Below are 26,978 nucleotides of genomic sequence, written 5' to 3'. Positions count from 1 at the left end.
AGCTTCCTCAGAAATCTACCTAAGCACAACACATTTATAACAGAGTGTTGATAGACCCAGGGATTGAAATCCCTTCGGAAGCTCAGTGAGTGTCAAGCTTCAGACAGCTAATGGATTACAGAATGATATCTGAGTCCAGCATTTTAAACCTTTAATTTTGAAAATGTCTCATTAATCATTTTTAGACTTTAACAGTTTCATCACTGTCAGAAACAAGTCATATTAAAATTAAGTGAAGAGCCAGAATCATCAACAGGGTATAAATTCACAAATGAAAAAGACTTAATTTTAACACAACATGATAAACTAAACCTTAAGAAACTTTGAAAAAGATGTGGGTAAAGTATCTGACAGATGGTGGTTCTAAACCTTAATAAGTACAAATATGAACCAGGCATTCCTGTAAATGAAGATGAGGCCCCAGAATATACATGTGTAATATTCCGCCCAGGTAATTCCAATGCAGCTGACCAGTGGGAAAGAGCTTCTGGAAAGCTTTGTGATTTGTCTATTTAAGTTAAACAACTGGTTTATATAAAACTATGTCTGTACAGAAATCCTTAGATGATACCTATCCCTCCATTTATCACTTTTATGGTACCCATTGCTACCTTCTTGTTCAAGATTTCTGTAAGCAAGATTGTTTTTCTGTACAAAGTTTCCTGATGTTTGACATGGACAATAAAATTGATAAAAATATATGACACTTAGAAAAGGGACACTTTTGTCTCACATAGAGCATAGAGCATAGGAGAGTAAGGTCTGGAAAAAATACGAGACAAAAAGAGAGCCTGAATCCATAAAAGGAAATAGATTCAAAAAGTGTTAAAAGTACTAAGCGAAGACTTCCCCATATCTGATAGAGAACTCTGTCAGCTTATCTGTTGCAAAGGGTCTACCAGAATGTGTTAGAAGAACCAAGTTAGAGGGAAGGGGGAAAAAAAATTCAGGAATCTGTTTTCTGCTTCTTACATTGGACCTCCTTAGCCAAAATATATTTATATATTTTCTCATCAGTGTGAAAAGTAATTATGAAAAGCACATAAAAATGTAATATATGGTCCTGACCCCATAGCTCAGTTGGGTGAAGCATAGTCCCAATAAATCAAGGTTGTGGGTTTGTTCCCTGGTTAGGGCACATACAAGAATCAACCAATGAATGCATAAATAATTGGAACAGCTAATCTGTCTCTCTCTGTCCTTTTCTCTTTCTCTAAAATCAATAAACATATTCTCAGCTGAGGATTTTTTTAAAAAATAAATGAATAAAATAATGAAAGTATATAAAATTTGTTAATTTTCTGATTTAAGAAATTACCAGTATGGTTGTGCTAACCAACTGGAGAATAACATATAAATATTTGGGTTAATTTTAAATTTTTATTATGTTTTTAGTGACACCTAATGAGTTCACATAAGACATCAAGTATTTTACATTCTTTTGAGAATGTAATGCATATCAAAGAATTTGCTTCTAAAGGAAAAACCAAATTTTAAAGAAGATTACTAGGTTTACAAACTCATAAGATACTGAAATTTTGTCTACAGTGACAAGTTTCAATACTGTTTCAGTAACGATCTCAGAATCTTATTTCTGTCACTTTCATAAGGAAAATGGGGAAAATTCACAATAACCAATTACAGAATCAGGTCATTTAGGACTGGCTGTCATTTATAGAGCCCAAATCATTTGTAAAAATTGTGTTTAAACTGTGCCAAAAAAATAAGGGCATGTTTATTAAACACACATTTATACAAATAAAAAAGATTATCAGTATCTTTTTGGTACTTTCTAAGAAAAGTGATATTTATCGCAATGGTTTTCTTCTTACAAAGAAAACATTTCAGTAGTAATGGAGAGCCATTTGAAATCAAAGGGACATGAAAATATAAACCACAGTACCTGAACTACAGGATTCATAATACCAGATGTGTTCTATTGTTTAGATTTAAATCCGTTATAAAAATATGATGTGTATTAACATTAAGTGGGTCATAATTTAGAAAATACATATTATTTGGGAAATATATATATCAGTTCTATAGTTCAATAAGGTTTTTAATTTGTATATATTAGTTAATTATATAACTTGTAATTGTGTTTTTAAAAATACCTGAACTGCTCTAGTTAAAAAAGATTAATATATGGTATTAATTGCTTTATCTCATAAAAAGGAGAATATATAAGGTATTCATATCCATCAAATAAATGTAATATTTACAAAATATTACACCTAAGAAAATTTTTATTTATAGCAGGTAATATGCATATACAATTTCTACCAGCTTGTAATTACTGTGGTCTTACCATATGTCAGGCACTGTTGAAAATAATGTTTCTGTTATATTATTTAATATTTTTCAGACTTCATCAAGTTGATAGGATTTTCTTTATACTCATTTTATGTATTAAGAACCTGACTCAAAGGAAACTTCATTCATTTGCTCTAGGTAATAGATCTAGAAAAATTTAGAGCTATGATATGAACTCGAGAAGTATGACTAAAGAACTTACATCCTTATTACTACATTATTTTTGGGTTTACTCCTAGAGATAATCACTAAGCAGATATTTATAAAGTATTAGGAGTTAATGTGAAAAATTAGTTACTACAGGTAATTGTCCAGTTCCTGAAGAAAGATAAGATATATAATATCTTTCTTCAGTAAGATGATAAGTCTACCTTAAGTAATAACATTTTTATTTAAAATTATTTCTATGCTTTTTGTCTCTATCATAAGAGACTAGCTTTTAGCAGATCATTCATTCAGTCATGAACAGCTAGAAAATCTGTGCAACATATACAAAATATCTCTTTGGATTCACCAGGGAGCTTCTGAAATAATGAAGACTTCATGAAGCAAGAGCCCCCAAGGAAGGAAAATGAAAGACAAGTTCAACAAACATTCCCCCTGGAAGACTTCACTGATTTAAGGAATCCCCTGAGTGGCTGAGAAGATGAATAGAGCTTGAAGTAGCACACACCCTAAAAAAAGTTTAGGATTCCCCAATAATAATGTGCCTGAATAAACAAGTGCAAGTCAAAGGTATGCAAGCTAAGCAAACTAGAAATAGACAAGAACGCATAAAGACTGATAACCTTGAATCAAATTACATCACTTGCTGATTGAATGAACTTGGTCTACTTTTATCTTAACTTCCCTGGCGTTTATCCTAAGATTCTTGGGCAAACTCAAAAAGTGTGTGGAGGAAGATACCATCATCATCATTTCAGCATTGCTTTAATTTTTGATACTTAATTTTAAAATTTGATTAAAAAATCAATGGGTTTATATTATAAACAATGCTCCCAGGTGCTCAAGTGCCAGACATGTTGCATGAGGCAGTGCATTACCATCTGTGTGGGTCAAAACTCAACTAGTCACGCACTAGTCTTAAATTCACCACATTACAGAGTTTCATTAATTGGAATGCAATTGAATTTGCCACCTTGCTCACTACAGCATATGGCCCTCATTACTCTCTGATCAGCAAGATATTCAATTCCAAAATCCCATTTTGCCATTCTATTCTCTAGGATCACTTCCTGTACCAATGGCCATAGTTGGATTTTTCCAGAAGCAGACTTTGATAAAAGATTGAATTAGTTTATTAGAGAGATGTTTGCTTTTAAGAAACACCAACGAGAATTGACATGTGTATGTAAGAAAGATGTGAGTACCAGCTTACTTAATGGAGAAAGTTACAACTGGAGCTTAATATCACTGGGGAAACCTGAGAAATGGTGCAGAGCATGCTCTTTGGAGTATTTCCGCTGAGAAGCAAGCAAGACGAACCATTTGTGCACAAGCCATGATATGTCATTGACTGTGGGCTGCTCGCAGTGCTCTCAGGGAATCTTACTGTCTTCAGGACCTTGCACACAGACTGAGTGGGTCCACAGCTAGTGGCAGACCACAAATGAAGTGCTGGCAACTGAAAGATGGGCCAAATATACTAAAATAGTAGTTGTAAGGGCCATGTGTGTAAGTTCCTTCATGATAGAATCTGTTCCACACTCCCACATGTCAATTTTCCTGCATTGTTGCTTTTGTATTACATCTGACACATGGATTTAGTCAGCTATATTTAATCAACTATGTTAGATCAATCTATTCAGAAATTTTATTGATGGGTATAATAGGCATATGGTTTTTAGATCCTGTTCTAAGACTTATTCACAAGACCAAAATATAGTCTCTGGTTAACTTTTTACTGATTGAGGATAATAATTTGTCTTTTTGAATTTTACATATCTACACTGTCTCTAATTTTTTCCTATTGTATCAGTTTCCAAACTGATCTTTTTTATTTCTTTTCCCCCCAAATAGTCTCCCATTCTTATTGTACAATACCTTGTCCTATGAGCTGACTGAAGCTGCCAATGGCACTAGAATTTCTTTTCACTCTTTATCTCGAAAGTTACAAGTTCTTAGTTTAAGTTTTGCCATCGAATTTGAAGCAAGCAAACATATAACAAAATATATCACCATGTCATAAAATAATTACCATTCTTTTGCCTCCAAACATTATTATTCACGATGTCTGGCATTTATCTATATTGCCAATTAAGCGTTTTACTTTTTTTTCCTGATAGCATGCCACTGCATAGGAAAATTTGAAACAGATACAACCTAAATAATATGACACTGAAACATTATACATGGGATATAATGAAAGTTTGGATTAGAGAAAGAACATAAATAATAAGACATTATCATGTGAGCAGTTTCCAACAGGACAGTGACTTGGATTGTAGGAAAAAGGACACAAGGGTACTAAGAGTGGCTTTTTTTGCACCTTTGAGTACGGCAGTGTCCCTTACTAATGTACTGGGAAGACGGGGAGGACAGTGAAAATTAGAGGGTGGAGAAATGTAAAAAGCTTTCTGGTGACCTGGATTTCGGCACCTACGTGGATATTTCAAATAGGTAGAAATGGAAATTTATGACTCAAGAGAGAATTTAAGAAATTCAGTCGTAGGCTTATACACTTAAGAGATCTCTTTAAGGCCATTAGCCTTTTGTGAGACATCATGGTGAACCAAGCCTAAAACCTAGTCCTTCAAAATTAGGAGTTCTACCAAAGAACGGGGGGAAAAAAAAAAAAGAGTTACAATAAATGACCATAGGATAAGTAGAAAAATATGGTGTTGACAATATTTTTTAAGTAGCTGCACTGAATGTATAAAAAGGAGAAAATCTCTCTTACAGTTAATAAAATAGGATGTTTTGTATTAGCTATAGAATGTTAAAGTTGTTATAATACTCTTGAAAACAAAAGTGCTGCCTCTCTAAAAGAATAGTTGCTCTCTGTTCTCTCTGAGCAAAGCATTATTTAAAAATAAATCATGGAATAAATATGTAGAGGTGCATTCAACTGGAGCGATAAAGCTTCACTTAATTTAAAGAAAAATGATGAAACACTAGAGCTAATCAAGAGGCATTTTACAAGGGAAATTTTGTATAATTGCTTGCTGATGAAATAGTAACGCCATTATTTGTCTTTTAGATTACCATGTATTGTACACCCTTTCCAGGGGTGCCCAACATTTTGGCATCTCTGGACCACACTGGAAGGAGAAGAGTTGTCTTGGGCCACACATTGTGACATGTAATCCCCAAAAAACTCATGTGTTTTAAGTAAATTTAGGATTTTGTGTTGGGCCGCATTCACAGCCATTTTGGGCTACACGTGGCCTGCGGGCTGCGGTTTGGACACCCCTGCTAGATGCTTGAAAATTGAACCTAATTTAGTTGTACTCAGACACAACAACATTTTGTATAAATATTGATATCATAATAATTTCTAATATGTTGAGAGAATAAGTCCAGTTATATTACAGTACACACATTATAATGCAAATATTAAAAATAAAAATATGCACTTGTGTTTGTGTATAAACACACGAATACATGCAGAATTATACTTCTCTTTGAATGACCTTTCTTCCCCCAAAATAGATAAAACAATTCATATTTTAGTCCTTTGACTTTCTTGCCTTTTCCTATTGCTGATGATGTGCATTCTTTTACTTTCCTATTCCCTTTAGAATCCAGCTATCTATGTACAAATATGGTTAGTAGTGGTAAATGCAACCAATTGTTCTCTGTTAACTCATTAGCTAGATAATGTGTTACCTCTCCAAGGAAATGTACTGCCTAACTCTCTCTATACATCTCCTACAAAAAGCACACTGGGGAAAGCACTAATGATGGGAATTTAAAAAGATCCAACTGGGAGTTAATTTATTCAAGGGAGACTTCTTAGAGAAACCTTTAAATCACAGTAATAGAGTGGTTGCCTGCTCTAATAATGCATAAATCAGTCCCATATGCTACAAGTGGTTCAAAGAATGGGAAAATATTCTGTTTGATTTTTTCCTAAGGAAGAAAGGAAACTAAATGCTTTTGTTATTATTGGTGGTAATGTTTTTCACTATCAGGATTTTAATAAGTAGGATTAGATTTGAAATTTCAATGATATGGTCGATTTGTAAATAGATTTCTTTCTTTTTATAATTATGTGTAATGATCTATGCAGAGTGGTTAAATATAGAATGGGAAATAATCTTCTTTAATTGAATTTTGATTAATAGGTAACCTATAACCATCTTCATGGTCATAAGACTTGGCTGTATTAATTATTATTTGAGAAGAATGGGTAAATAGTAGGAGGATGGTTATATTAATAGTCTTACTTTTCTGTATATATTTCCTAATTGCTGTATTTCGTCTACTTTCAAAACTTCAATCATCATCTCTATGCAAATGATCTTTCATCTGAATTTAGGGCATTTTTTTTCAAATTTTGCCCGGATAGCCCACTTATACTGCTCACCAGAAACTTATGCAGAATATGGATAGAACTAATAACATTATGCTTTTGAAAAATAGAGGTTTATTTAGCATAACAAAAACATAAAATCATAAGAAAAATCTTACCTAGTATAAACATAAAAATAGTTAAATGCCATAACTTAATGAAAGACCAAGTGTTTTAAAATGTGAACTATTATAATAAAATACATGCTATTTACACAGAACTAAGTTAAAGCAACCTCTACAGTTATCATATGAGATCATCAATCCTGAAGTCATAATTAACAATGAACCAAACACAACATTAATATTGGTACTGTTCAAAAGGGAAAAAAAAATAAGCCACCTGAAACAGATACAATTCACTGTGACAGTCAAAGCAGGGAGGCAGCTAGTGTGAGTTCTAGGATTCCAGACCTCAGCACCACATGTGAACTTTGCAAACGATTCCACTGGAGGAACTACCATTTAGCCCATTCTTTCATTTAAATGCAAACTGGTTGATTCATTGTAGTTACTGCTGAAGAAAAGTACTGAATATATCTGCAAAAATAAAACTTCATTAAAATGACTAAAATACAATGATCGAATATCACAGTATATATCAGCCTATTCCTCTTCTGTCTCCTGCCTCAAAAAAAAAAAAAAAGTTTAATTTAGAGGATTGCAAAGCAATTGCAGACAAGCAATAACTTTGAATGAATCAATGCACCATTATTAAGAACATCCAATCATCAGGATCCTGGAGGACAGAAGTTACAAAACACAGCATCAGTATTTAAAAGTTTTATGGCAACAGTGTGGGAAGGTTCCAGTTGATACTACTGTGCATTGTAATGATGGCATACAGAATTAGTTACAGACCAATGGGAAAATCATTTTACCTATGGCAAAAGCAGAACAAACCACAAAACTGAAAAAAAGAAAAACAAGCCTATCAGACCTAAATGATCAGAGCACTTTTTCCAGTAATGGTGATGATGACAGTGACTGGACTAACAGAGGGGAGGGCGTGTCTCCCCAGCCTGATGACTCAGCATGTGCTTCCCCCGCATCAGCTACTGAAAACGCAGAAGCAGTCCTAAACGCAAGCAACTGTAGAGTGGAGCACGCACTTAGATGCATTCCAGCAGATTCAGAATTAAGCACAGTTCCGTTGCCAAGAAAAGCAAGAATGAAAGACAGTTTGATAATTCCATTATCAACACATATCTAAAGTACTGCAAAGTGATTTTTCAAGAAACCATACTTGATCCTGTATATTTAAGCTGTCAAAGTTCCTTTGACAGACAAGAGTGTGGTGGTAGCCAGAGGAAAAGGGTGGTGGGGGGTAGGTGGAGGTGGGCAAAAGGGGGAAGAATAAGGAAGAAGGGGGGGGAATGAGGAAAGAGACTTTATTTGGAGAGGTCATGTACGATGCAGTGTGAAAATGATGTTTTGTTGAGTTTTACACTCGAAACCTGTATGATTTTGTTAGCCAATATCACCTCAATAAATTCTATTGAAAAACAAAAAGAATAATGTGTTCAATTGTTTTGTTTTTTTGTTTTTTTTGCAAAGATTCCCTTTGAAGAAACCAATCGCAGACTGGTTGTCTCTATAAGAACCTATGAAGGGAGCATTAAAGGAAGTTGTGTGCAAAAACAAAGTTAAAAAAGTGCCCCTGGAATCTAAAACACAACTTAGAGGCCAAAAAGAATTCCAGTGTTTTGACCATGAGGAAGTAACTGGAGAGAGTCACTCCATCTTCATGTGTTCTGTTGAAAAATTGATAGTATATCCACCACCTCCAGCTAAGGGAGACATCTCTATTACTAATTAAGACCTGAACTGTCTAAGTGAAGGAAACATTTAAATTATGTGTTTTATAAATTTTATTTGAAATATTTGGAACTTGAAAAACTGATGAAATAAAAAGCTGACCAAATTCATATATCAGTTATTTTTTTTTTGTATAAATGCCTTAGTTAGAAAAAGAGGAAAAATCTTCATGAAACAACTAATCTATCAATATAACCAAAGTTATATGGGACAGTAAAAACATGGACTGAGCATGCGGACTTTTTTGAGAAGGATTTTATTCTTGTACTCCTTAATGAAGCTGCACACTGTTTTTTAGCTGTTGTTTGTTTCCCAGCTATGGACTTCACACTTTAAAAAATTTTTTCTTCTTTCACTATACCAATCTTAAAGTTAGTCACCGATAAAATTTTTATTGTCCTCTTGCTCATGTATCTAACAAGTTCTGAAATCAGATTGGAATTATAGTTTAAATACATATTATTCATCCTTCTTCTTCAGCCCATTCCAATTATCATCATGTACTCTTTGGGTGATGAAACTTCTGGCATGTTTTTTCAATCAGAGCTACTTAAATGTGAGTTCCTAAACCTACATTTTCCAATTCTAAAAAAGAGGAGTGTATATATATGTTGGTCCCGACTAATAATAAAGGTGATAAAATGGTGCTGTAAGGAAATGTTGGTGTTTTCAATATATCATGTTGAGTCAATTGGATATCTATATAAAAAAAAATTATCCTGGCCACTACTTCATATCATATACAAAAAACTTATTCAAGATAGATTGAGATCTAGATGTGAAAATAATGACTTAGAGGAAAATATGTTTTTTATGATCTTGGAGTAAAAATATTTTTTTTTCAATTTTAAATTCATTGAAGAATGTGAATTATCTGGGAAAAACCTTTGTAGTTTAAAGAAAAACTACACAAATATACGCCAAAGTTTTTAAAGAATGTCTCAGAATGCTGTATGAAAATAAATTTAAGTGAACAAATGCAGGTCATGGCAAATTATTCCAAAAATGTGGTAGTTGTGTAGCCAACAGCAAGAGGTGTCATTGACATTGGTAGTGTGGATTGAGAGAAATAAGCGTTTTCTCAAATATATGTATATTTGACATACATTTGGGGAGGTAGGATGAATGCAAATTGGTGACAAAAATAGGGACTTGATGAATCCTAAATTGATGACTTAAGAAAATAGTTTATAAGGGAAGACAGAAGGGAACAAACGTGGCAGTCAAAAATTTAGTGAAAAAACAATTGTAGTTATACAAGGGCCTATCTAAAGCTCTGCGGGCTCTTCTCAGACTTTGAAAAAGAGATGTCAAATATGAAATTGGACATATACACAAGATTTTCAGAAAAAGAAAAGGTTGAGGCTAGAGCTATTTATTTGAAATTTTAAACAGTGTTAAAGAACATGACCTGGATGAGGTAACCTAGGAAAGACACTGGAGAGGTAAAAATAGAGGACTTGTTACGGAGCAGAAGTGGGGCTCTACTGCCTGCTGCCCATAGGCAAACTTCAGAGGCAGAAGTTTGGTGAAAAAGGAATCAGGCCTTTTTTTTAAAAACTACACAGTTTTGGAAGAATGGCAGGCTTCTGCCTCAGAGCCCTGCCCCGCCAGAACACCCAAAGAAAAATCATCTGTCACCCTTTGCCAGACCAACCCAAGGCTATGCCTAGAATTCCTTCTCCAATTTAAAAACATTGTCCTTTGGGACACTGCAAGCAGTCGCGAGTCATCCTCCAAGCTGCTCTTTCCCCAACACTGTAGGACCTTAGGCTCCTTCCTGCAGTCTGCACGCGCGCAGCCCGCCCCACCAGCCCTGGCCTCTGCTTGCTGCCGGCCACCTGGCTCGTGGTTTCCAGGGCCTGCCCATCAGGAGTGCTGCGACCCCCGACAGAGTGAGCAAGGGGCGGGAGAAGACACGTGTTTCTTTCATCCCTTTGGTTAAATCCCACATTCCAGAATCTGTGCGCTCTAAGAGGGTTCAGCTCCCAGATAATCCCATTCTTTTCCCAATGTAAACTGGCAGGTCCACACCTCCCCCGTCACCATTCTAACTTTTAGGTACCTGTTCTTCTGTGTTCTATGATTTTCCCTTCAGTCACGTGCGCCAGCCTCCACGCAGGCTTGTTTTGGTTAAAAATATCGTAGTATTTTACGTATATGTAATTATTACCCTTTCCTTTTAAACGTTTTCTTCTTTTTCCCTATTTATTTAAAGGATGTAGCCTTAAAATTAATATTCAAAGATATATTGTGGAGTTTGAGGCAATATTTTCCATTTTTTCTTACAAAGTATATACTATATTTTTGTTTTTAAAGTGATGAATAATAAAAATAGTCTGAAATGTTCTCTTTTATAAAAAGTGAGTATGTTGCAAGTAATATTCTTAAAGTTAAATACGTATCTTCTCATCACCTTATACACATTGTTTGTAATGGGAAGTTTTTTACCAACTTTCAATTACAAAAACTAATATTCCCTAATATTAATTTATTGATATATCCTTTCACCTTTCAGTGCATTTTTCTGAAAGAAAAACAACCACATTTTTTTAAAATTTCTGCTAAATTACAGGTTAAACACCAGGAAAGTAGAACAGATACTAACTACCCAACATCAGTGCTCTAAAACCCTAAGATTGCTAAATCAAATATTTTGCTATGATTCTACTGGTCTTAACGGTAAAATCTGGGCTAACTATAAATATATACATCTATACATACATTCATACATACATACACAATACATTCATATATAACATTTTAGCCATTGCATCCAAAATCATGCATGAAAGACAACAGAATAAAAGGAGGAAAGACTTAAAAATAGTTTTAAAAGGATGTAACATGTAGTTTGAACCAAAAAATGTCCTTAAGTTTCAGGCATGATTTGCTGTGGAATCTATCATGTTTGTTGAAATTTTGTTACATTACATTGTGAGATGTAGTACATTATTATTTTTGGGATTAATATTAAGTTAAAGCATACGATTTATATTAAAGTATTTCAGGCTTCATGGGTTATAAAGCTTTACTTGTACAAGATCCTTATAGTAATAAATGTTAACAATAATAATAAAATATGCAGATGATGGAACATCTCTGCAAGAGAAGGTGATGACTAGAACATCTTTTCATTTTTTTTTAAATGACTAATTGATGTGCAAAAATTGTTTCTTGGGACTTTCATTTTCAGATTTATGCACCTATTTTTAGGAAATACTGTTTGTTGTTGTTGTTATGTGGGTTCTAGAAGGCACCAGGCTTATATCAGGTCCACTAAAAAGAGTAGAAACAGAAGTCCTCTTAAACATAATTTTTCATCTAAGATTACTTGTATTACAAAACAAATTTGGCTTCCAGGGTATTGATTTCTCAAAAACTCCCTCAGCACGCAATAAGCACATTCTGGCTACATTTATTTCTATGCACAAGTGCAAAAGAATGAGAGAACATTGAGGCCATTAAAACAGAAGCAACAAGGACAAAATCCTCAGCTCTTTCTACTTCCTGGTATATGGATTATGAGCTATGTCATTTGAAATATCCTGCAGTGATTTGTTAGTGCCATGATGGCTCGCACCTACCAGAAAGCTTAATGTTTCAATTTCCTGTGGTTTAACACCACCTTAAAGTTGTCAGATATCAAATAGTTCACCTGAGTCAATGAGTTACTGGCATTTAGAATGTACATGCGCATTTAAATACTAGTTTTGTACCAAAAGCTGATGTCTTTTTCATTTTTTCTCTGCATTAAACATGACAGAAACAACTACTCTAGATATTTACTATTTGATTTATTTCTACCTATTTCACCAGTAATATGGGTCAAACTGCCTTGCTAGGGCTACATATCCATTAAGTAGAAACATCAAATCGTGGCTGATGATAAGGATAGGGATAGCATTGTCCACTCAGAGAAATTAGAAAAACATGATTTTGTGCGTGAGCTCTGTGCACATTTATTAGAGAATCAAACATCTCTGCTTGAATTCCGCCTCTGTCCAGGACTGCATAGTGCTAACGTGTGAATGTGGAAGTCATGACGAAGGGTGCGTTTGGCTGCAGCTCCTATTAGGAAAGAGTTCAGTGACCTCGCTCAGTGGCAGGGGCAACTGTCAGGACTAGTGAGTTAACCAATCATAGTGATAATTATTAAGTACATTAAATATAAAATCATCCCTTTGAATTATATAATGATTAAATTAAATACTTAGCTATCTAGGGTGTTTAATATGACCTTACTCATATGTCAGACATTATGCCGATTAAAATCATTATTTCAATTATTTCTTTATATAATTATATGGGGTTTTTTTACTGTTAACATTTTATAGATGAAGAAAATAAGAATTAAAGAAATTAGGTAGTCTTTCAGTAGTCATGTATCAGATGCACTGTGGTTTCAAGTTTCCACTTACACTATATCACATCTAGAGCAGATTGATTATGTTTCCAATACTTCTCAGAATACTCTAGTAAGATCTAATCATACTTAACTGCTCTGCCAATTGCAAGAGATATTTCTATAGCATGTAAGTTTTTAAAAACACTCTATGTGACTGAATTTTAAACAGTTTAAGGCTTTATTAGAATAAAACTCAGTAATAATTTATTCTAAAAAAATAAATGGGTTTAAACAGAGTGAAGTTATAGAGATAGAATACCTAAATATGCACAATAGAGCAATAGGTAAGTCAGTAAAGAAGTGCATCAAAACTACCCTGGTTTTGAAGCACAAATGTACTCACATGGCTATTTGTAGTTTCTTACACACTTATTAGGTCTCTATTATAACTATATTTTGTGATTTTTGATACATTTTATTCATAAATATTGCATAATAAAAATTCAGATCCCTTATACAATGTTAGAGCTTATACTAATAAGCATTCTAGAGACCTTCATTTCACGTACATTGCACAGAACCCTCAAGTCTGATAATCATCTGGATCTCTCTGTTCGTATGTATTGGTTGTGCCGTGGTCTGAATGCTCGTGTCCTCCAAAATGCTCATATTGAAACCCTAATGCCTGACAGGATGGTATTAAGAGGTGGAGTCTTTGGAAGGTAATAAGGTGATGAGGATGGAGCCCTCATGAGTGGAATTTTTAGTGCTCTTTTAAAAGAGACACCTAAGCTCCCTCCCCATTTCCCCTATGTGAGGATACAAGGAGAAGATAGCAGTCTGCAGTCCAGAAGAGAACTCGGACCAACAGCCCATGATACTGGCACCCTGATATTGAACTTCCAGCCTCCAGAGCTGTGAAAAATGCATTTCTATTGCTTATAAGTCACCCTGTCTATAGTACCTTGTTACAGCACACAGTGGCTATGTATATTCAGATATACTATCTCCACAATAACCTCGTACTGAGTTTCAGTACAATATATATGATAGCCACACATTATATACAATTACATCACATGACTCAATGTGATTCAGTCAGATTCTGTCTCTGTCTCCTAGGAATCCACAGTTGAGTTGAACATGAATGTAAGACAGTTGAAGATGAGTCACTCTGACCACAATACCTGAAAGAGTATGGAAAGTTTTTTTTTTTTCTCACACACTTTTTATGTACTTTCTGAGACATAATGTAATACATTTTGTTGTAGGTTTTCTTGTTCTCTGTCATACAATAATGTATTTTCTTTTCAAGAATCATATTTTCTGCTACTTAAACCCAAAGCATCCCAACCAACACAGTATACAATAGAACACAATCTCATTATTTTCACTTAAATGGTCCTCACATTTTTTTAGTTAATGCTTATTAAGCGCTTAGTATATAGGCACAACTATAAAATAGAAACTCAACCAAACTTCATAAATTGAGAAGAATACATGAAGCTAATATGAAAGAAAGTTACAATAAAGGAGACTGCATTTAATTAACAAACATGAAATTAATTATGTTAACAAATAATTACTAAAGCCTTACTTTTAGTCAGCTATATACTTAATCTATACTTTTGTGACTAGGCAATTTATTTGTAAAACAGATACTTAATGGCAATAAATAATCTAGAAATAAATGATTGTAAAATTAATGTGTTTAGGTATGGATCTGGTATGATTTCTGTTAAAAAGTACTTTATTTCAACAGGCATTCTTTAAATACTTGTTATATACTCCAGAATTTTAAATATAGCTTATACTAAAACAACACTGTAAGACTTGTGGTATATTATGAATTTAATTGAATAGTGGAAAAAGAAAATCTCTTCCATAATACTGCATAATATTTCCCAGACAAAAATATAGGAATCATGTGTCTAATATTATCTTACCTCAATGTTACAATTTTCAATATTTGACTTGCAGCAATGAGAAAGAGCTCTAATGGTGCAACTAAAAATAGCATACATGGTTGAGCATAGCTCATTTTGTAGTTATTAGAGTGCTTTCTTGTCTCCGAAATCCTACAGATCCACTTTCCTAGAATGGAGGAAAAGCAAAGAAGTGAAGCAAACTCATGGCACCACTTTCCATTCAAGGATTTGCTCTGAGGATTGTTATTAACAGAAGTGTGGTTCCTGCTGTGTTTGTTGCAAGAAAAATAATTTCCTGATCCAGCATGTGAGGATGGGGTTGTGATAAACTTTAGCAATGATGTAAAATTAAGGGAATTCCCTCCTGACTTCCCAATGTCCCATCTCTGCCCATCTTGCCATGGAGAAAGTCACATCACATCTTCAGTAGTGCCAGAATGAAGTCCACTTCACAGAGTTTCTGCTTCATAATAAAGCGCAGTCCCGTCCAGCATTGGCTAGCGTGTTTCCAGCTGCAGTCCATTGTGTTCTAGCATTCAGGCTCCCTCCATGGAGTCTGCACAGCCATGGGCCATGAGGCTGCCAGGTCCACATGGCTATGGAGCGAACAGTCATATGCACTGTGTGAGTGTGGGTCATTGTGGGGGTGGGGGGGGAAGTGCTTCTTGGTTCCCCTGGGATTATATTAGCTTGGTCATGGAAAATGCCAGAAGTTTTTTCAAACTGGCCAATGAACTTCTCAAGTGTTTGTGGGTTTTTGATAGGCCCATCCCCTAGTTAGACTGACAGGCCTCTTTGGTCTAGCATTTTTCCCTGTGCCCCCCAACAACGTGGTACCAGAGACATGAAGGGAAGAGTGTTAATCCCCTTGGAGAAATGTTGTAATCCACTGGAGTGTGATGCTGTAGCCACCTGCAAGCAAGCTTATGTTGCCATTTACTAAGCTTAATATGTAATTCCCTTTGTTCTGTTTTCTTATTAATAAACAGCTAAATACCAGTGGTACAATATGATAACCTAAGAAGTTGAGAAACTGATTAATTTATAAGTTTTGGATACTTGCACAGGGTTGATGAGGGGACATGAATTAAAATTCATGACCAACCTGAGAGGAGAGTCCAGGATTACAAACTAAAATTTCATTTAGGACCCTGAAGAGAAATGCCTTAAATCTGGGTGAAGAGAAAATAGGCCAGCATTCACAGTAATGGAAGCCAACTCCAGGGCTGTCAGTTGCAGTTCAGATTATCTGCCTCTGTTTAATTGATTCTTGAAAGGACATTTTTGGAGGGGAAAAAAATTAGGGTTTTAAATTGTCGTACAATCCTTCATACATAATTTCTGGGTTCTAATGCAAAAATAATCAGGCATGCAACAAGAAAATAGCTAAAAGCAAACCAAAAGGGAGAAATAAACAACAGAAACAGAAATATAAAATTGGCAAAAACAAAGACAAAGAGGAAAATTACAAAGGCAGCCAGAAAATTAAAATAAAATAAGCCAGAATAAAGGCATGTTCCCTTCAAAGAAAGACTCCTCAAAAGAAACAATAGGGGCCAACAGACAATGGACTGAACTCTTTGAAATTCTGACCAAGAATTCAATGCCCTGTGAAAATATCTTTTATAAATGAAGACAAAGTAAATTTTCAGAAAGACAGTAACTGAGAGAAGTCAGCTGTGTAAGCCTCTGATTAAAAGACATGCATAGGAATATTTTCTGGTGTTGGAAACAATTACAGATAGAATCATGGAGATAGAATGCATAAGATGCAATATCGCAGATAAATATGAGGCAAGGGAGGATCTTATAAATAATGAGATGAATAACCAACTAAAAGTAAAGCAATTGATAACTAACACATTATCAGAAAGGAAAATGGAAAAATAAACAAATCTGTAAGAATGGAATAAAGGAGTAAAAACAAGATAATATTGGAACACAAACATATAAGCGATTAGAGTAATTGTAAATAAATTAAGCCACTAATTAAAAGAAAATGTCATAATGGATTTAAAAAGATAATATAATGCTGCTTACAACTGTGACAACTCCCATATAAATATGACAGGTTAAGTAGGGTGATAAAAAATACACAGTGAAAACACTAATCAAAATAAATCTTGCCCTGGCCTGATAACTCATTTGGTAGCACATTGTCCCATATACCAAAAGTTTGAATGTTTGATACCTGGTCAGACACATACCTCATTTGTAGTTTCGATCCTCCATCATGGCTTGTGAGGGTGGCAAGGGATTGATATTTCTCTCTCACATTAATGTTTCTTTCTCCTTCCTTTTTCTCTCTTTCTAAAATCAAAACATGTATCATTGGGTGAGGATTTTTTAAAAAAAGAGTTCTTATTTAGTGATGTATATAGAAGTTCATTAAATTGTGTTAGCACGTGATAAACATTCAATAAACAAAACAGCTATTTTCATTATAACTTATGGTAGACATTGAGATTTTATTTGGGTTTTTTTTTTCTTTCTCTACCCCTTACAATGTTCACTTTTTTTTCACATTGCTTATTTCAGAATTTTCCTCTCCCAAATTATCTGACATTCATGCTATAGTTGACATATTTTTTTGATTTCTGCAATGGTAATGGCTCACAACAAACCCAAAATTTCAATGGTTTATAACAACAAGCATGTGTTTTCTTATTTATAGGTACATATTGGATTTAAGAGTGCCCCGTAATTCACTCATTTAGAGATTTATGGCAACCTGGGTTTGCTTTTCTTAAGGTAAATGTAGAAACATAAGAACTAAGCTAAAACACAAAATTAAAGCTACAATAGATGTTTGTTATACAGAATCAATCAACATACAATTGATTATTTCCTACCATGATACATATGCTCTAAAAAAGGAATCTCTGAGGAATGTGTTTCCTTTTGCTGATTTTTAAAACACCATCCTCAAAAATCCCTGGGGCCACTAAAGTTTGAGACAATTGTCTTAAGTCTTAAAATTATATTTTTATAGTATCATACATATTTTTTTAAAGTGTTATACACAAACTTTCATTAATAGTTCTTCTCATTAGTCTATCATGTTCATTGAGGTAGTCATATAACTTGCTATTATTGAGATTATAAACCCATTCTCAACATTTTGAACAAATAATATTTTCAAAGAAGTTGCTATTTCCTAGGATTTCTGAACTTTCATAATATTCTTTTTATACTATCGTGGCAAGAACTTCAGAGAGCTTTTTTAATGTGGCTTTAATTAGTTGTCACTTGTGTAGCTTTGAATAGATTTAGAATAAAGTGGATTTACTGTTTGTACTTTGTTATTCATCAAATTAGTTTGATTATATATTTTTAAATTTTTTTAGTGTTTTTTAAAAGATTTTATTTATTTTTAGATGGGGGAAAGGAGAAAGAGAGAGAAGAAGAAAAACATCAATGTGTGCTTGCTTCTCACATGTCCCTTACTGGCAACCTGGCCTGCAACCCAGACATGTGCCCTGACTGGAAATCGAACTAGTGGCTCTTTGCTTTGTAAACCTGCACTCAATCCACTGAGCCACGCCAGCCAGGGAGAGAGAGATAGATAGATAGATTTTTTTTTTAAAGAAACTGAAATAAAGAGGACAATAGTCTTAAAGTATTACGTACTACTACATAGATGCAACTTTTAACTTAGCTTAAATAATTCATTTAGAAGACGTATAATACTTTTAAAAAATTGCTCTGAAACCTATATAGTTATTAGCCAAATTCAGCCAACTAAATTTAATTAAAATAAAATAAATATAGATAACAATTGTTCAAAATAGCTTGTGGGAAGTAAAGAGGAAGTTGTAGAATGGTAGGGAAACATAAACTATATACCTCTCTGTGTGTGCATTGTCTGAGCACTAGTTTTAATTATCTGTACATTTCTCTGGAAGTTTTGGTAAGTTATAACAAATCATCATGACAATAACTAACAGAACAATATATAAAAGTAATGCCAATGAAAAATAAATTCAAACATTACATAATACAGTAATACCTAAGCACTTGTTGGCTTCAGAATCCATCAATCCCTGTACTCATCACATTTTGAAGAGGAAAAAAATGATATTTCACCACCTGGCACTTGCTCGGGACTCATCACACTTGCTAGAACTTGTATGAGTCACGATACCACCATGCAACAGAAAATGCTCCATCACCAGGTACTCATTGGGCACTGGTCACGGTTCTAGAACAAATTAAGAGTACCAAGGTACCATTGTATAAAATTTTCTAATATTAAAAATAAACATATTTAATTTCTATGAATTTTAAAGTTATTAGTATCTTCAGTCAATGTAATGCTTTCTTTTTACCTTTGTTACCAAGTATAGGATATCGATGATACCAAATTATGTTTCACAATTGTATGTCTAAAAGTAGTTAATGATTGTTTTCCTGTGGCAGATTAGCACATTTAGTTTTGCTTGACCCTTCTTTGGCTAAAAATCAGAGTCCCCTGCTTACATATTGGCAATTAGACCCTTATTTAACTACATATTGTCACTGGTCTTTTTCATCCACTTCTAATTAAATCCTTATGCAGACCATATGACTCCCCTGTTTAAATCCCTCCAGTAAGTTCCAAAGTCACACAGAATATAAACCAATGATTTCTTGTCCTGGATTAAAAATTCTTAACACACAAGCATAAAAATTATGCCCCCCCATACCAAAGAAATAAAGAAGAGGCAAATAAAACTATTTTTGCATTTTTGCAACGTTTATTAATTTATAAACTATATGTCTATCACAATAGAAAGATCCATATTGAAAAAAAGAAACTTCATCTGTCTTATCCTCATATCCCTGGATTCACCAATAATGAAGCATTAATACCATTTTGAATAAATGAATAATTGCCTAGGCTTCCCTTTCTACTTCAAATATTTAGAAATGATTATAATATAAATATTTATAAATGCACACATAATACAGGTTTATCAATAAATATATCCATATCAATGCCAAAAAAACACATGAATAACTGATTGTAAATCAGTATTCTGAAGAATCTGCCAAGTCACAAAACACAGTAGAGTAATTGGTCAGATTTCTAGATTGCTCACTCGAAGATTTTCTATCCTAATCCCCAGAATCTATGAATAAAATGAGATAAAGCTCCCATGTGTTGTTTTGTCACATGACATAGCAGGCCGTAAAATAGATTATCCTGGGTCGGTCCACTGCAATAATGTGAGTGAGCCCCCACCCGCCGTAAGAAAGCAGCAAATTTTCTCCTGCTGATGGCAGAAGACAGAGTCAGAGAGATTTGAAGCACAAGAAAAATTCAAGATCCCATCATTGTATTTGAAGATGGAGAGAGTCATGATTCAAGGACTATGGTGATCCTGCAAAGGTGAGAATGACCACAACTGGTCTCCAATGAGGAAATGGAAGCCCAGTCCTAAACCTCACACAACCACGTTCTGCCAGCCAGTAAATGGATTTGGAAGCAGATTCCTCCAGAAAGAATATGACCTAGCCAACACACTGATTGCCACCTTGTGAGTCCCTAAGCTGAGGACCCACCCACGTCTTTGCAGACTTCTGAACTACAGAATTGTGAGATGATAAATGGATACTTTTTAAGCCTAAAGTTGCTTAGCATATGGCAACTTGTTATGCAGATATAGAAAACACTACAGTCAGATCTATGTAGTAAGCCACTCTGTAACTCATGTATAGCAGGGGAAATAAAGAAAGAAAAGGTCAGTTCCAGAATGCACACAGCTTGGTAGTAGTGAATATAGGATCAGGAGGATGCCCTGGGGCAGCCATCAATCTAACAATGTTTATCTGGGCCATCAAAAAGGGAACACCTAGGTTATTTGGTCTTATTTTAGACTCTGTTCTCTTTGCTACAGCATGGAATCTAGGTAACATTTGCTATAGTCTCAAGGATAAAGAGGAAGCCTGGGGCTTTCAATGGCTGGAAACTATCAAGAAAAATAATATACAGTATCTGCAATATGCCAAAAGTTAGTCATGTTCACGTTCATTATGGAACGTGGCGTACCTCTACTTGTGTAACCAGTAAACAGGCACTGGGTTGAACAATCTCAAACTAGAAGGTAAATATAAAACCATGAGTTAGTAAATAAGCCATCACCTTAAAAGAGAAACAGTAATTCTCTCTCCAGACTCAAACAGAACTGTGATTAAAGGAAACTTCACTTGTGTTATCATCTTTAATAAACGACCTTTAGGTGAATACTAAAAAACATTGCATTGATATCAATGTAGCAGATTGTAAGAACTATAACTAAGGAAAAAAATAAGAACAAAATAACAGCATTTAGGACCGACTGGCAGTATGCTTTCAGAAACAAGATTAAAAACCAATAATTTTATGTTCAGCCAAATTTACTAGAACTGAAAGAGTAGCACCTAAGAGCAGCAGATGGAGAGAATTCCCAGGAGGAGGCATGGAGGGAAGAGGGGTGACTCGAGCTGTGTTTTCCCTCGCGGGAGCCTTTCTGAGTGCAGTCCTGGGGACCGCGGAATGGATATTGATAATTGCATAGTAACGACCACTTGGAGCGGATAAAATTGACTAAGGGCCAGTACCATTCTTTGTATATCTATTTTCCTAGAGCTGGAAAAGTCTCAAGGTGAAGTTTCTGTGAAGCTTCACAGCCAGAATGAGGATTCTGCTAAATCACTGTCACTTCCCAAATAGCCTAGGAACATGGGTTCGCCTCTGTGTAACCCTCCGCAGTGCACTTCACGTGATGGACATTTGGTCATTGCGGAATGTGCTAAAAGACACGAGGGGCTTTCTCTTTTTTTTTTTTTTTTTTTTTTGACAGGAGTCTTCTTGCTGGGGCACTTCCGCCCGGGCCTCCCACCCAAAATCTTCTACATGATGAATTCAGGGTGTGTTTGATAGGAAACTATTTTTAAAGCTTATTTTTGGATACAGAACTAGTAGAAAATTTTGGGATACAAGTCCATCTTTTGCTCTTAGTTTTAACTGTGTTCTAATAAAATTGAATTCATTTCCATTCAACTCAGCCATTAAGTTGATGTAATATATCTATTATTTCCTTTGTTATGCTGGAGCTATACGTTAACTGAAAACAAGGAGGTTTATCTTAGCGTTAACCTGTTTCTTCTTTTTTATTGTAATGAGCTGAACATAGCATGTAAAGACTATAACTATAATCTGTGAATAAAAAATATGACAGAAAGAGAGAAATAAGGATTCAAATTTACCAAATCTCTGAGAGAATTATTCAAAGTATATACTCCAGCAAAATAAAACAAAACGTGAAAATCAGACCCAAGAAGAACCCATGAGATAAAGGAAATGGTATTAAACAGACAATTAAAATCAATAATGCTAAAAAGATGAATGTAAAAATATTCTCATGATAAATAATACTCTACAGGTATATCTAGCCTACTGAAGGGGTATTTACAAGCCTTGCTGGGTTTACTATCTTGATCAGTGTTAAGACGTAGATGTTGATTCCCATTCAGTTTGACATCTTTGTTTTCACATTTATTTTGTAAACAAATAAATCTATAAGACATGCCCTTATTTTAGTTTTTTCCAAGTTTTTATACAATTTTGATGTATTCTAGGTGTAATTAATTTTTGGTTATTAATTTCGGATATACATTTAAAATGTTCAATATATATAATAGTTATTATGTATATAATATACCATTATGTATGTGCAAGGATTTTGAAGATACAGCTGCTGGCCTTTCACCAAATGCAACTGTGAGCATGGCTTATTTTGGCCTTTTTGTGCTAACTTTCTCTGTGTGTGTTTTTTTAAATAAGAAAGAGATGTTCTTTTTAAAACAAAGAGGAAAACTATGTCCCAAGTCATTTTCAAAAACATAAGAATGCTTCTGTTTGTGCTTTTCAGTCAAACAAAGTTGATATTTTTGGTAACATAAAACATTTAAAAACATTTTTATAAATTACTACATAATTTTTTAATTAAATATTAATGAGATAAAATATTTATAACAATTTTGTAGACAAAATTAATGAACTTGAATATATGAAGAGTTGATACAAATTAGTAAGAAAACATGCAAGGGTGGGTGGTGAAAAGTCATTTTACTAAAGAAGCAAAACACGTGGCAAATAAACTCTTAACGAAGATACTAATACCCATCATAATCATAGAAGTGTAAGTTAAGACAAAAGCATACATCATTGTTCTATCAATCAGCAAATTGTGTACAGTCTGATAACTTCTACATTTCATTACAGTGATGATAAACAGTCACACTCAATCACAACTGATTGGGGAAGAGTTTAAAAATGTTTTGGAGTATAATCTGTACACAATATGGAAATAACAAAAAGTTAAATACATTTACTACAGTAAAAATAATAATTCAAAAGAATTAGGTGCATATATGTTCAGTGACCTGAAATATAGTTGTAATATACTGCTCAAAGGGAGAAAAAGCTTCAGAGCTATATGAAGATTATGCTTACATCGTTATTATAATTTTCTATGTATATATGTGTATTAGTTATAGGTTTATACAGGTAGATTCATTTATATATAAAAATATAAAACTTTATGTGGAAAATTATTAACTGTGAATGACTCTAACCATTAAATTAAGGAGCAAAACATACTGAGGCATGGATTCTTTTTTTTAATTTGCTATTTTATATTTTTAAAAAAGTTATAATTTTAACATTTATGTAATATATTTTCATTTTATTATTGACTATAATTTTAAAATACAGTATAAAGCAATTCTTTAAAAATATATATCAAATTATATGGCTTCTAATATAAGTATAACATTGTATTTTTTTCCTGCTTTTTCACTTACAACAAAAGACAAAACTTTGCATAGTGTTTATACATTTTGGTTCATCTAACAATGTATGTATTTAGAGAAAAAAGTTAATTCAAGGACAAAGGAAAAGAAGAAGTAGCTTTGATCGACAAATTCAAGCTCTATTGAGAGAACATTTTCTTTAAAAGAAAATTAAATTTAGAGATTTATAACTTCACTTCAGGCAATAGAACTTAAATTAAGAATACTAAATCTACATCAACTTATAGGAAAATACATATAAACCTTGTTTAGTTCAGATAGTAGCCTATGAACCTTGGGATCAGAAGAAAGTTTGAAATAAAAGATACCTTGAGTTTTTTAATATAGTTATTTGATTAGAAATTATGTGTATGGATATATTTTTTCAAGCATATTTCCAGTTATTGTATGTAATAACATTAGAAAGAAAAACAAATTGAGAGAGGAAAAAAGACAGGATTTTGGCCAGATTAGTTTTCATCAGTTCAAAGAATCTATGCATTTTACAATTTAAGGTAATTAAATTAGCTTGTTTAAAAGACTGACCTTCCAGTGTTTTAAGGTTGACTGTGTTTGAACTTCCTAAATCTCTGAAAATATAATTTCTTGTAACATACTTATTTATAAAAAGCCAAATTGTAATGGAATTCCTTCAGGTGAAGACAAGCAAAATATATAGCTAGCATACAAATGCGGTAATCACTTAATCCTATGGTTAAGAGTCAGCCAAAACTTTATAGAAAATTGTTTTCACGTTTTAGAGGACAAGACTTAATTAGTGCTTCTTCTTTGAATACCTTCCAAAAAAATTTTAGTTCTTATACATGTACTGGAGTTGATGTCTTTTCTTGTCTTTCATATAAAAATGCATTAGATGGATAAATTTACTTGGCTACAATGAAGGGTGAGAGAGGGAGGGAAGGAGAGAGAGAAGAATAATTTTGTTAAAGCAAAGAACTGAAAATCTGAACATACTTTTAATGAATAATTTAGCAAGTAAACCACTTAGATCATCTCTCCTCCTCATTTATATCATTTATAAATTGTTTAAATTTAGTTTATTATTTTCTACTATTGCAGATTTGACTGGTATTTGTAATCTCACCTTTGCTTCTAATTCTGGCTCTGGAACTGCTGGATTATTTTGAGTCAGCCTCAGAGCGTGATGGCGTCTGCCACACTAGCCACACTGTCATGCCACTGTCCTCAGTCTTTTTCTGGGAGAATTTTGCTGTTAGAGTTGCTCTTCCAAATCTGAGAGAAGTCATATAAACTCATTGTAGCTTTTCATTTTTATTTTTAGTAATACTCATTGTCATTTTATCATACCTTGCTGCTATAGCTTAGTCACCATATTCTTTATTCATTTATTACCTTTTCTTAACTGAATCCTGGTTTTCTCCAAAGCTCTCATCAAACTTTCTTTTACTACCTCCAGAATAATATACACATATGTATGTATGCACATATATGTATGTATGGTATACATATTAATAACTACAAATACAGTGGCATTCTAAGTTTTTAAAGTGTTGAGCTAAGCATTATTATTACTTTATTGTGAGTATCATAGCCTCTCACAGAAGATGAATATCAGGTTTTATATTTTAAGGTAAAAGTTTTATCAATGAAAAAGTACTACCATTTTTTTGTGATTATCTCTAGTTGTATTTAAATAGTCTAATGTCTGTCATTAGTTTTCATGTCATCAATGTTTATTTATTTTTTAAGTTTTTATTTTGAAATAAATTCAGTTAAACAAAATGTCAACAAAATTACAAAGAATTTCCACAGAGCCTTCATTCAGTTTCTTTAAAACCTAATGCTATATAGCCAATTATAAATAAATGCCAGACAATTAAATTAATATAATGCTAATAACTAATCAATCACTTATTTGAATTAATTTAATTTTCAAACTGATTTCCTTTTCTTAGTGCAGAATGTGATTGAGGATCCAATAACACATTCAGTTTTCATGTCTTTTAGTTTCTTCCAACATGGTTCATCATTGTTTCTTTGCTTTTTATAACCTGAAAGCTTTTGAAGAGTATTGACCAGTTATTTTGTAGAATGTCTTTAAATGAAAGTGTATGCTGTGTTTCCTCATGATTGGGTTATGTATTTTTAGAATGAATAGAATGGAAATAATGGTATAGCTCAGCAGGTAGATGATGTCAACGTGAGTCATTATTGGTCATATTAACTTTGTATGTTTGGTTAAGTTGATGAATGATAGGGTTCTACACTGTAAGATTATGTTTTATCCTTTATAATTAATATGGAAATATTAATTATAAACTTTGGAAATAAACTTTGGAATTATATTCTTATATGGAAATAAACTTTGAAATTATATAAAGATACTGATTTTTTATATAGAAATAAACTTTGAAATTATATAAAGATACTGTTTTTTTACTTGTGCTAATTTTGGAAATAATGGAAATAAACTTTGAAATTATATAAAGATACTGTTTTTTTACTTGTGCTAATTTTGGAAATCATTGAATTTTTTACTTTTATCTTGTTTGAATATGTTGAAATATTTAGCTCTGTACTTTTATATCACATGGTAATAAATTCAATAGACTAGAGCAATATGTCCAAGATAAAAGTGAAGAAGGGTATAGTTTATAGTTTCAGACAGCTACAAAGTGTGTGGCTTCTAGGGACATTTTGAAAACCTGCTTAACATAGACAATAAAAAATCTTGATGAGAATGGGAATTGAGGTTAGTACCCATCTGATGGAGCAAAAAAAATAGATTACTGTATTATTTCTACTGCCCCATAGAACATTAATAAAAGCAAATCACCCTATAAAGAGAATAATGATTTGGCAATGTCTATGGAAATAAGATGTTCACTAGCTTTTATTACAGGACCTTTTTTTAAAATAATGAATATAGGAATTTAGCAAAGGAAAAGATGACAAATTTTGCATACACTTCAGTAGTATCGGTAAAGCAGAGTTTTTAAATTGATCTGAGATCTTAAGATTTGGATTTATGTTTTAGGGCTATGATCACACATTAAAGATGGATGCCAATATAATTAAAACTCGGCAGAACAGCTGAAAATGACCCAATACACGTTTGCCCTTAGTGATGATAATATCCTTTTAGAGAGCAATTGTAATTGCAAATTTTAACATTTCTCATAGTCATGAAAAGACATGCCAGCATACAATTCCATCACTTTAATTACCATTAATTTTTCATCTATATTCCAACTTATTGA

General features: G+C 33.3%; 1 pseudogene; it reads left to right on the top strand.

The window, feature by feature from the left end:
- The first annotated feature begins 354 nt into the window (after positions 1–354).
- Positions 355–8,979, top strand: LOC129074711 (sentrin-specific protease 6-like; annotated as a pseudogene).
- Positions 8,980–26,978: the final 17,999 nt, after the last annotated feature.

Source organism: Pteronotus mesoamericanus, unplaced genomic scaffold (genome assembly GCF_021234165.1).
Source record: "Pteronotus mesoamericanus isolate MK-2021 breed Mesoamerican mustached bat unplaced genomic scaffold, CSHL_Meso_final contig_50, whole genome shotgun sequence".
NCBI lineage: Eukaryota > Metazoa > Chordata > Mammalia > Chiroptera > Mormoopidae > Pteronotus > Pteronotus mesoamericanus.
This window is presented reverse-complemented; position numbering and strand designations above follow the sequence as displayed.